Source organism: Pteropus vampyrus, unplaced genomic scaffold (assembly GCF_000151845.1).
Source record: "Pteropus vampyrus isolate Shadow unplaced genomic scaffold, Pvam_2.0 Scaffold58, whole genome shotgun sequence".
NCBI lineage: Eukaryota > Metazoa > Chordata > Mammalia > Chiroptera > Pteropodidae > Pteropus > Pteropus vampyrus.
In genome coordinates, this window is record NW_011888839.1 from 3,656,882 (window position 1) to 3,670,930 (window position 14,049).

At 31.1% G+C, this 14,049-nt stretch overlaps 1 non-coding gene across 1 annotated transcript; it reads left to right on the forward strand.

Annotated features, from left to right (window-relative positions):
* Window positions 1-245: 245 nt before the first annotated feature.
* On the forward strand, window positions 246-364 carry LOC111740151. Its single transcript, XR_002780474.1, has one exon. It is a non-coding gene; the product is annotated as a 5S ribosomal RNA (ribosomal RNA).
* The last annotated feature ends 13,685 nt before the right edge of the window (window positions 365-14,049 follow it).

The window sequence follows — 14,049 nt, forward strand, 5'->3', positions numbered from 1 at the left end:
AAAAATAGAACTTCCATATGATCCAACAATTCCACTTTTGGGTATTTATCTAAAGAAAATGAAAACACCAACTCAAAAAGATCTATGCATTGCATGTTCATTGCAACATGATTTACAATAAGCAGAGTCATATGGAAACAACCTAAATGTCCATGAACTGATGAATGGTAACAAAATCGTGGCATGTGTGTGTCTGCATATATACATCGAATATTATTCAGCCATAATAAATAATGAAATAATGTGTCTACGGCCATGCTACCCTGAACAAGCCCGATCCCGTCTGATCTTGGAAGCTAAGCAGGGTTGGGTCTGGTTAGTACTTGAATGGGAGACCACCTAGGAAGACCAGGTGCTGTAGGCATAAAAAATAAAAAAATAAGGGATTGTAAGCTGACAGGGTTCTTGCAATCTGGGAGGTCAACCGAGGATTGCCTCACCTAAAAAGTAAAAAAATAAATAAATAAATAAATAAATGAAATATTGCTATCTGTGACAACATCGATGGACCTCGGGAAAACTGTTAAGTGAAATAAGTCAGAGAAAGACAAATACTGTACAATCTCTCTTATATGTGGAATCTAAAAAAGTCTTCTAAGATCAAAAACAACAAGGATGCCACTCTTGCCTTCAGTTACGAGCATGCGCGCGCGTGCACACACACACGCGCACACACACACAGTCCACGTTCTGGATCTAGATAGCCTATATTCTCCCAGTAACATTACTTTTTCTGCAAATTTCTCTTCCAAATTCCTACTGTTCTTTTATTACGCATGCATTTGGTAATAGCTTCAACCATCATTCTGTCCTATATTCTACTAAATATAATAATGAAGGAGGAAACTGATAGAGAGTAATAAAAGAAACAGAGAATAGCTCTTTCTCCAGAGGGATTATTCCTAACATCCTCTAAGAACCAAATAAAGTGAATTACACTCATTATAATAGTTTATATAAATATTTTCACATTCCTCTCATCATTATGAACCATAAATGTTTTAATCTAGAAATTCTAACATACTAATATTTTAATATATAATTAATATTCAATTTTAAAAATGTCATCCTTCATGAAATTGCTATAGGTTGCAAGTACATGGCTTGTGCAGAGTAATTAATTAATCAGCTGCTTTTGAATCCATATCATATTGTTTGACTTATAACCTCTGATAATGATTATTACCTATTATGAAAAATGTTTTCTCTAGGTCTAATTTTACCTCTATTGAAAATTACTGTAACCATTCATTGTTGTATTTTAATATACTAAAAGGACAAACAGAAGATCAATTTTCATTATATTTTTTAGTATCATTTTTACAATGATAAAGCCTTTCCACATTTACAAGTAACAAAGAGCCTTATATAGCATTTTTGACCGGAAAAAAAAAAAAGCTACCATGATAGACTGTGATATCATATTAAAACAGCTCCCAGAATTTACTTTTATACTGCTCTGAAATACTGGCCTTATTTACTTTTTCTGAGCCCTGGTAAATTCTTTCAACCATAGTGTCTTCCCAGAGCATTCAGGCTCATCTAACAATATCTAAAATCAAATTGAGTTCACAAGAGTCTTACCGCATGGCATTATTCTACTGGTATTTCTGTAGCCACGCTTAGAGTGAATTAGAATGATAACAATAATAATATCAAATAGAGGTTTTGTGAGCCTACTATGTACCAGATGCTATGTTATACATTTTACATTTATCATTTTATTAGAATACCAACTATGAAATAGGTAATAATATTGTTCATTTAGTTTAGGGAAGTTCAGGGGCCTAAGGCCACTTAGCTGACAAGTCATATAAATAGCATTAAAACTCATAAGTGACTCCATGTTCTATAATTATACCAACTCCTTACAGCCAGAATGAAATCTAGGTGTCCCATGATTCATTTATCATATAACTAAATCTCATTCTTAATTGTGGCCCTTGAAATTTTCAATGAGATAATACATCTTGTTTAATGAAAGGAAACATTTAATGAAAGGAAATCTGTGTTTGGATAACTCAGGTGTTAAGCACATAATAGTAATGACACTATTGTTGATTTTTGTTTAACAGATGACTTGTACTTTATCATTTATACATATCACAGACTAAAAATTTGCATCATTCATTGAGATTGGTAAATTACTAATTCATCCTCACAACTGTAAAATGAAGATGTGATAGTTACTGTCATGATTAATTACAGACTACATGGCATTTTTAAGACTGTATGGAAAATATTCTAGTGCACAAATTATTCCCTTTCGTGCCAATGTTTGGTATCTTTCAAATCTCTATTTATTGCGCTAGCGAGGTGGTTAGCACCTCTTAGGACTGGTATTCTGACTTCATTTCCAGCATTCCTACAGTCATGAGGATGCATGGAATAAGCACACATGACCCAATACTCAGAGCCTTTAGTGATTCCAGTACAAAAGAACATTCTACCATCAAAAAAGTAAACATTGGATTGGCGTTCTTGTCATGGTTGGCTGCTTCCAAAAAAGAAGTTCTTTTTTTTTTTTTTTTTTTTTTTGGGTCTGTCTACTTTCTCAGTTCTACTGGACAAGGAACACTATTAGAGAAAAATCACACACACACACACACACACACACGCAGAGATCATCATGCCTATACTTGGATGAGATTCTTCAATAATGTTTTCTTAATCAGCTCTGTTTCACAATTTTTAATGCTATCATCACTTTCACTGGGTACCGTAAAGACATCACATCTAATTATTAAACAACCTTACCTCATATCCTCATTTTTTTTGGAAGAATATTTTCACTATTTGCATTGACCAAATTCTGGCTCTTATATGTGGGCACTGCTTTCCTGGGGTTGCTCAGTGTGCTGGCACCATGCAGTAAAAGCTTGGATGCAAATAAAGTATTCTCAGATGACCTCATTGCTCCTTCCACCCCTTTGCTCTTATTTTCCAATCATCACACTATTTAATTACTGCTATCTACCTCCTGACCACTGTCCTACATTTTGAGGCTCATATTCTTTCTATACATGAATTTCAAGGAACTTAATGCTCATATAAATGAACTTTCTTCCAACTATCACTCACAATTTCCTGACATCCCCAATGTTAACTTCATTATCTCATTAGACTTGAATAAAAATATTCCACACATATTCCTTACAGTTAAGAAAAATGCAATATTCTCCTCATAAAATTTGTTATAAAGAAAACAACTATAATACCAAACAAATAGAGAAAAAAAAAAGACTCTTAAATATTTGTTTTGAATTGAGAGATAAGGAAAAGGAGATAGATTTTAAAACCAGTCTTCTTCCTAGCAGTTACTGCAAATTATCTTTTAATTTTAGGACTCGAAATAGTAATTTTTGAGCCTCAAATACATTAGCACTTTCTGTTTAACTGACATATATCTTTTGCTAAATGGGAATCTTGTTAATTGAAGTGCTCTACTTTTAAAATCTTACTCTACTATTACACCTGACAATTAACATTGTATCTTTTCATCCTGTTCTCAATAACTCCCAGTTGACATTCAGTCTCTTTAGTTTGTTTTTTACCACTTTCTATTTGAATGCTCTTAGGCTGCTTACTTAATCCTTTGTGATTCAATTATTTCATTTGTAAAATGAGTTAATAACTTAAATGTCTGTTGTAAGGAAGGATTCAATAAGAACAATAAGAACAGTTCTTGGCACACAATGATCACTAAATAATTCTTAGCCATTCATATTAATCACATTGTTCATATCATCATTATTATTCTATTATTTTATCTATTCTCTAAACTAGTCCTTTCCTCATTTTTCTTCCTTCCTTCCTTAATTATGATTCTTCAGTGTTTATATGCTCTCTTCCCTGTATGTTGCTGTTCTGTTCAGTTTACTGTTTCCTGTACCCTTAAAGCAAAACCCCAATAATAAATTAATTCCATAAGCAGTCTCTGTTTCTCTACACATACTTTTGAGTGCTTCTGAAGAAAAATCATGAACAAAAACTGCTAGAGTCATTAGAATTCATGGTTCCAGATATCAGCTGCCGGTTCAACACTTTTTGGCAGTTCTATTATAGGTCCCTAATCAGCAGCTTCGTTATTCCCTATGGTGGCTATTAAAATTTTTCACTGTCCTCTTCAAGTCCCCTTTACTACCTTTTCCTCCATCATTATCCAGAGATGATCGTGTTTCTTCACAATATAAAATAAAAACGATTATATGGAAACATCCCGAATTTCCTAACATCTGTCATTTACAAATTTATCTGCACTTGATATCAAGTACACTTCCTATTTTCCCTGACATGGAGCAAAATTTGTCCCTCCACGTATTGAAGTCTAAGTCATCCACCTGGTTTTATTTTATCCTGGCCTCTCCTATCTTTTCTGGGAAGCTACTTTTTCGTCCATGTTTGATTCTTTGCCTCAAAATAAAGACTCCATAGTATTTCATTAAGAAATACAAAACAAAACAAAACAAAAAACAACCTTTATTTCTTTTTCAAGCCCTATTCCTTCTTGCTACAGCCAAACTCTCAGCAAGAGAAGTCTGTACCTATTGTCTTCATTTTCTCAAGATCTATCTACATACCATTCTGGTTTCTACTTACCTATTCATGAATCCACTTTGGTAAATGAGTTTATTAAAGCACTATTTATAATGCTGACTAACCTGTGATAAGCATCATGGAATCTATATATCTATATCTATCAATCTATCATGGGCCTTGTCCTTCAGAAGTTATTCAAGTTCATTTTGAAAGACAAAATGAACAGTCTAGAGCAAAAATACAGGGAGCTATATTCTCCAACTTGTCTCCTTTCACTGTACAGAGGTTCAGGATACCCAAGAATGGCATGATGTTCTCATCTTAATCCAATGTGGCAAATGGGGATTTCCGATGCTGCTTTAGTAAACTGGCATTTTATTTTCAGATCACAGCAGTAACTTTCAAAATTGTATATATTAGGGGAACTTTCTGTAGTGTGGTCCTCTTTGGCTCATTCATTGCATGTCATTATAGAACCTTATAATATAGTGACTGTTAGGCTGTTCCACTGGGCTTTGTTATCAACAGGGTTCTGTGTGAATGCAGCAGGGAAGGGCCACAGACAAAGTCAGTAGGGCTGTGTGAGTCTTTTTCAATAAAAGTCAGAAACACTACCTTCAACCAGTTATTCTATCATAAAATATAATTCTAAATATATTTATCTTCTCCATAATTTTTGTTCATAGCATTTTTTTTTTCCCCATGGCCAGATCTAATGACTTGCACAGAAGCTTTGGTGTCAGACACTTCTGGGATTTAGTTTTATCTCTCCCACTTTCTAGCTAAATTAATTTTTGAACCTATTTTCTTATTATTTCCTTATCTCTTAAGGCTTATAATGTCAAATTTCAAAGTTGCCAGACATAGGCCTAACACACATAAATAATAGCAACAATCACTTTTATGTACAAACTTATGAGGTAGGTAAGATTATTATCTTCATTCTATAAAGAAATTGTGGTTTCGAGATATGATGTAAATGCCGAAAATGACTCAACTGGTCAAAGATAGAACTGAACCCAGATCAATAATTCTCTTGGATTAGGTGTATATATGTGTGTGTTTTATTCTTTTATACACTGCTATAACTTTAGGTTGAAATGCTGCGTGAAAGTATTACAGGATGTCACACCAAGATCAAAAACACTGAGTGTTCTATTTAAATTTGAGAATTTAGATTATTAGGAATTTTAACTTTGTGATGTAAGAATAATCAATTACTAGGAACTATCTCCCTTGCTATAAGCAAGGCAGTATGCTAGTGGAAGAAAAACTGATCAGTTAGATGAGCTAGTGCCATCATAATGCAGATGTTTCCGTTTTAATTCTCTAATTATAAAAACTAAGGATTTTATTTAAACACATGTACACAAACACATACTTGCAATAAATGTAGCTCCAATAGTAGTTCCAAATTTGAAATATGTATTTTCATAGCCTAAAATCTCAAATTCCCCTATACTGGGAAAGGAACTCAATTCCTTAGTTTTTTTCATCTGTAAAATGAAGTACAGATGTGATTGTTTTATAGATAAATTAATGACAAGTTATTAAGAGGGCATGAGATCGTTTACTAACCATATTGCTCTGAGGTATTCTGATTTTGTTTTGTGGCATTCTGCTACTATTACTTTCATGTCCTCCATTTTCATTTGCTTTTTACCCTTTCGTTTATAATGCTACATACCTATGCAAGAAAAAATAACTTTCCAGTAAACAAAATTGTATTTCTTTATAGTTTTTACTTTTTTCTGCATTTGACATGTTGCATTACAATGTTTTAGACTTCCTTTCTCTGAGATTCACTATCCACAGAGATAGATATATTGTTCTTCCTTCTTTCTAGTTTATTTTCAAGGTCACATTAATATTGGCTGCATATTCCCTAAAATATATGTAAGTTTTTGAAATAATAAAAATTTTGATCATGTTCCATCTATAAATAAAGACATGTATTTATTTGTTTATTTACAGGTGATTGCTTGAATGAAAAATGCATCACATAATTGGAATTATTTTTTAAATTTCCTGCAAAATTTAAAGTAAAATAAACAATGAAAATTTGTAAACTAAATGTATCAATGTAACCTAAAAAATTATTTAGTTTGTATTTACCATCTAGATTCCTTGGTAGACTAAGAAATAACTCATTTTTGTTTCTCAGTGTATATTTTTTAATGACTTCTGTGCATTCGATGACTTATAACAATAAAAATATTAACCTGTCCTTAAAGTACTAATTGTCACTGAAATGTTCACAGGTGAAAATTTGAAATGTAGCCATGGAAATCAAAAGGAAAGGCTATTTACTCACGTAATATAGCAAATAATATAACAAGTACATTTGTTAAAATAAGAGAAATTTTCTAACATATTACATAAAGAGTTAATTCCTTAATCTATAGATTAGCAATAGGTAAAAATTTTATAATGTTTTGCCATAATATATTTCACTTATTTATTCACTGACAGACTATCAGATTGATTCAAAACAGAAAAACTTTGGAATAGACTACATTAAATTCTCGATTCTTTTATTGTGTGAAATTTAGTCTAGTGGAAAGAATCTCCCTCTTATTGATTGTGCTACAAACAGGTAGACTGATAATTATCAAGTATCTCTACTTTGTTTTGGCATTTCATCACCTTCAAGAGCTATTATTGACTCATATATTCAACTACTATAACAATAATGCCTTGTTTAGAAAATGTATTATGACAGAAAAAAGAGAGCTCTAGTCAAAGAGTGATTTGTAGTTTCCAAGAACTTTATCATATAATTCAGTGTATAAACACATTAATATAGCTATATCAAATAAGGAAATGTTGAGGGTTTGCTTTTTAGTTTATTTATTATACTGTAAATTATATAAATAGATTTAGGCATGTGTGTTTTGAAGTTTTCGAGAAATATATATACTATAGATTACCTACCATTAGATCTCATTCTCATGCATATCTCTATAACATTTCTTTATTCTTTGGTTTTTTATGAGAGAAAATACTATAGAGATAATTTTAATGTCAAGCAAGATTTTTTTATTGTTTAAAAAATAAATGGTATTTTTATTTTAGTTTAATATTTTTTGTATTTAATTATGAAAAACTTTACCCATTCTCTTACATATAGAGGTACACAATGAAAAAGAGATTTTTAATTAAGATGTTTATAGGCCTTGTATTTGGTGGGAACCCTGAAAATATTTCAGTTTGTTCCCTTGACTGCTCCATGAGAACCAGACAGAGAAGAGGAAGCTGGACCTTGGCATCTTGTAATCAACAATCAGACTTATGGACAATAGCAAACCAGCACCAACAAAAGTAGTGAGGCTCGTCTAGGCTAATAGGATCTACACAAACAAGATTTAAAAATTTTCTCTGAACAACAGTGGATTCATTTTTACTTGCTAATGAGTAGTATAATGCCTGAAATATGACACTTCTGTCATTTAATTATCATATCTGCTTGTCAGTCATCAGGGAAGAAAGTAATTGATAGCAGCTGTTGTAAACAGTTTATATCTGATCTTTGGTTCACCAAAACTTTTTTTTTAAGTTGTGGAAAAGTGGCAAATACAGAGCATCTAATTTATTGTGCTACAATTTCATCTTAAAAATATATCATAGCCTGCCTTGCATAGTATACTTTTGGGGTAGAATTTTTCACATTAAAGCCTATAAAAAAACTGGTGTATCTTGAAAGTCTATTAAGTGTCAACAGTTTTGAGGAGAAAGGGAGTTAAACAGTGACAAATCTATGTGACATATATGAAATATATGATTAATTATGATTATTAACATTTGGTACTCATATTTTTATGCTTTCATTGTCCCACTTGTCAAAATCATGTTCTTAGAATTAAAAAAAAATAACTATTTGAATTTAAAATTTCAAAAAAGTTGCAAAAATAATATAGAACTCTCATATACCTTTCACCCAGCAACACAAGAAATTAACTCTCTGTAAAATTACTAGGATATGTTATATAAAAATATTATATTAATTTATTTGAGTAATATTTAATTAATAGAATGCAATTGTTTTGTAATGTAGTCTCATGGACTTTTTCGTGAGTCAATATTGCTTTGCATAATTTATCTCTAAATCACAGAGATTGATCAATACCTCCAAACTGAAGAATTGAAATAAAAATTCAATGAAAAAATTAATGAAAACAAAAATCTATGGGTAAGAAGAACTTTAAAATGCTATATTAAACATACTGTCATGTTGATGTGGAAAATGAATTCTATAGGTAAAGAGAAATGTGGCAGATGCTTTCTGTGCTCCACCAATGTACCTTTAGATCTACTTACCATACCAATGTCTGTCAGCCTGATTTCCGGTAGTCAATATTTACATCATGGTTATTATCACCCTTGAGTTTCCAGAAGATGCTTTGCTTATGGACATACCTGTTTGGAATTGGCTGAGATTTAAAGTTTCTTTGGAGACAGCCCTTAACCAATGAATGATTGGTGGATATAAAAGTAATTATTCAAGCTTCTTTATCCCAGAATAATTTTGAAGCATGTACTTTATATGTTTTGCTCAATAACTCTCCCATTATTGGCTGTCTGCACTTCTTTTTTTTTTTTATCACTTTCTCTCTTTCCTTGCAGTGTCCCCTCTACCTTATGCATTGAAGATGAATGCTTAATCTTTCTCTCAGGGTCTCCTTCTTGGATCAGGAAAGGGAAATCAATTAAGATAATATATATCATTAATAATTATTTTAAATCTATGATGCAGACCTCTGGCATTTTTTGCTAAGTAAAACAGTTGACTTTCTGGATTTTGGTGTGATATGCACACCTCTTTTCCAAACAGTGGATATTTCATTGAGAATTTGCCTTAATTTTTGAGTTCATTTTTTCCCAAGATAACAAAATTTTCTAATAAAATTATGAAATAGTGAATCCTGATGACTTACAGCTGTTGATACTTTTTAATTTAGTAGAAATGAACAGTAAGAAAAGATTCTAATGGACATGAAATTGAGGTACAATTCATACTCTTTGTCCTCTCACGAGAGATTCATTGGTGCATTTACAGTTAATACAATGCCTGCCGATGATATGAAACAACTATAGCTCTTAACTTTTAGTCATACCATGTTCTAATTTTATGATTTAAAAATTGTGATGGGTATCTCTCTTTATTAAATTATCTAAAATATTTTTTCCACTCTTGAGCTTATGCTCATTAAATGAATGTTAAATGTCAAAATTATTGAGCAAAATAATGTAAAGGTAACAGTGCAATGCTTTCAAACATAGTTATAAAATAATGGAAACAACAGATATAGATATTTAGAAATTTATAACTCTTCAAGTAGGAGGGAGTGCTAGTAATGAGTTGTAATAGGAATTATGAAAAAGGCATTTGTATGTATCTTTATTCAACCCCTTTCTCAATGATACAATTTCCTTCCATTTTTGGAGATCATTCTTATTTGGAGAATCAAATAACCTCTTGGGGAAATTCATCACCACCAACAACATTAGCATTCAGGGCAGAGGAATTTTCTTTCTACTGTAACTCAGTAACATGAGATCTTTAAAAGTATGTTGTCACTCCCTTCATAGTCTCAATACATGTATTTTTTAGGGTATAAATGCCATATTTGGTATAAAAGAAATGAATTGGTTAAGCATGTCTCTACTTACCTATCATCTGTATATCTTTATATCTCATTAATATATGAGAATTAGATTCTTATTTTCCATATTAATACACAAAAGCTTTCCTTTGACTTCTCACACTAACCTAAGCTTTTCAAAATTATTTAAAATTAAACTCATGTAAAATAAAAAAAGATTTTATATTTCCTGCCCCTTGTAAAAATCAAACTGTCAGCAGTATGGACTTAACAGTTATCTGATTAGCATATGTTCTTATGTATTGTCAAAAATAGAAAGGACTTATTAATGTTTATTTTTCACATTACTTAAAATTCTATCTTTGTAACAGAATATATTCTTGGTTGTTGATGAATGAGCTACTGAGATTTTTAAAATTCTACTGTCATACTCTCATAAATGGCTATTGCTTAATTTATGGTAACCTGCCATTTCTTATATAAGAGCTTTGCATTCAGTGTTTTACTTAATGGACTCCATTTAGCTCAGGAAATTTATGTTTCACATTATCATGGGCTTTGTTTCTCAGGTAAACTAGCATCAAAATATTATAAAGGAGAGGGAGAAGAAACAAAAGTCAAATAGAAAATGTATTTGCAGTCCTAAAATGTATCACTGTTTTCATTTTCTATTCCATAATGAATAAATGGCTTATATTGTCTTAACTTTGGAGGTGACCTTAGTACACTTTAAATAATGAAAAAGAACTGATTTATGATGATGTATTTTATGCTGTTACATTTGGACATGTATAAATGATGTACAGAATTTCTATAATGCATCAATTTACCCATTTTATCTAAAGGTACAGTACCTTTCTCTTTTTGGCAGACTATGTACTTCTGTATAAAAATTATTTCAAGCCATACTCAGAACAAAATATCCTCAATTTACATTGAAATATAAGTAACAAAAAAATATAGATTTAATTTTATTTAATTAAGCATAGCTTCTGGTATGTAACAGTGCCTTATATAAATATTTAATAAACACATAGAAAAACAAGCTTTTGTCTATATGAAATATTTTATAAATTAATTATTATGCACATGCTAATTTCATTTTCATAATACTCATGTTATTTCATATTACTCATTCTTAATAGTTCAATTAAAAAATTTACTTCAAGAATAGCTCTTTAGTAAAGTTCAAGAAAATGTCATAAAAGTCAAGATTATTTCTTATGTTACTAGAACAATAATATATTCTAATATGAATTATTGCAGTATATATTATACTGGCATCTCACAATTTAAATTAGACATGTTAACATGATATACAGGTGGCTGGGAATGCTCATACCTATGACAATCAGGCCACTTTCCTCTGTTATTATATAGGATAAAAAGACTGTTATCTAGAGACAGTCTAAGGATAGTGAGGATCACCAGCCAGAAGAAAGAATAGGGCTTAAATGTTCTTACTACAAAAAAAATAATGGTAATTATTTGGTGTGATGGAGGTGTTAGCAAACAATATGTTGTAATTATTTTGCAATGTATAAGGGTAACAAATCAACATGTTATAGACTTTAAACTCACACAATGTTATATGTCAATCATATCTCAATAAACCTGGGTGGGGGGGAAAAACAAAGAATGCTCTAGGGGTAGGGACACAATATCATTATTGCTTATAGTCAATAATGAGAAATTAATTAAAATCTAATTCCATAGCAGCAAATTTTGATTATGCTGGCAGGATTAGAAATGTGATATTTTTAAATGTCACATTTCTAATCCTGCCAGCATAATCAAATCTCTTGTACATTTATTAATTTTGGTTTGTTACTCATTTATGTTAAGGATATGAGTTTGAATTCAGAATATGTATTATTTAATTTTCAGAATTCTAGGTTCATTTTTTTCTTTTCAGACATCATTGTTTTATTTAATCATTTGCTTTCTATGTGCTATGTGACATGTGTGGCTATGTTACATGTGTGGTAAGAAAATATTCAGAAAATTAGCAAATTTTATATAATTTTAAACATTGCTACCTTGTTTTAAGTTTGAATATTATTAATTTTAGTTTCAATTATTCTTAGTTAATGAAATCCAATGTTTCATCTGTACACTTTAACAGTAAGACATATAAATATATTTAAACTGTGTGTTCACCTCCCATAGTTAGATTTCTTTCTGTTACCACATATTTGAGCCCCTTTATCCCATCTACCTCTCCACTCCCCAACCGCCTACTCTCTGGTACCACTAGCCTATAGTCTATGTCCATGAGTCTCTGTTTGTTTGTCCTGTTCCTTTGCTGGGGCATGGTGGTGTGCACCTATAGTCCCAGCTACTTGGGAGGCTGAGGTAGGAGGATCGCTTGAGCCCAGCAGTTCTGAGCTGTAGTGCGTTATGCCAGTTGGGTGTCTGCACTAAGTTTGGCATCAACATGGTGACCTCTCAGAAGCGGGGGACCACCAGGTTGCCTAAGGAGGCGTGAACAGGCCCAGGTTGGAAACAGAGCAGGTCAAAACTCTCATACTGATCAATTATTCTTAAGGTCTGTTGGTTGAGGTATCCTGGTTAAAATAATTACTTGGTTTTCCAATTAAACGAGTGTTAACATCCTTATCCATAGTATTGGGCAGCTGATTCTTGTTAATTAAGACAAAATAGATCTTTGTGTTTATTATTCTGATTATTCAAATAAGAATAACAAAATTATTAACATCTGCTTTGGGGTTTTAACTGAATTAATAAGTTTGTCATTTTAGATTACCCTGAAACAACTCTAAAAAATCTGAATATCTTTCTATCCATACATTTCATTTTGGAATAATTTATAATATCATTTTTATGAGTTTCAAGGTTTTTGTTTTTAATAAAATATTCCAAAATATGTACAATAAATGCAAATCAAAACAAGATCGAGTCACATTATATATTTATGAAAAGAATTAGTTTAAAAATGGAACCATAAAGATATAAATGCCCAAATTTTAATTTCCTTTTTTGTATTTTTTTTACCTTTGTGTTTTATTTTTATTATAAACTTGTTTGGAAATACTAAAACTTTACTGATTGTAAAATCTTTGCCTATCCATTAAATGGTTTAAAAAGTTTTTTTAAATTAAAATTCTACTTATATAGTCTCCTAAATCCAGCTTTAAAGTTGTCGTTATAACCAAATAAGTTGAATGAATTTTGACAATCCTCTGAAGTTACCATCCTGTTTGGGAATTTTTTCTCACTAGAGATTATTTTGAGATTATATAGGAGATACAAAATTACTCAAACTGAAGAACATATAGTTGGGTAATTAGGTATACACGAGAACACTATGGAATCCAGATGAAGTAATATGGCCTGTGCTAATAGGAATTAGAAAATTCAGATATCTGTACTGGAGTCACTTAATTTTTTAATTTATTTGTCTTTCTGTCTTTTACTCCATTCTTCTTTCTGCAACAGAATTATAAAGATTTTAAACTTATTGATTAAATTATCTATTCACCACTAATTTGACATGCATATGACTAGTTTATGTGCTATACTTTGTGATGGTCTTTTAGCTTTAGCATCTAGAATTAACTGACTAGAGATTCTGTGTCTTTTCTCATAAATCATATTATTCAAAATAATGTATTCAGATTCCGTCATCCTGTGGATTGAGTTCTCTTAATTTGGTTCGATCGTCCCAGTTTATTCAGCTATGTTTTTGGTTAGCTCAAGTTATATGATTGTGGATAAACCTGGATATGAAGAATATGTTTTTATTTTTCCAAGTGGACATAATGGCTACATTTACTGATTTTTTTTTTAATAGAGTAGGGTATCAATTGATGCACAGTAAATTCAAAACATCATTGTAAAGATAATGTATTAGTTTGAAGTGAAAAGGTCAATGAGTATGCAATGA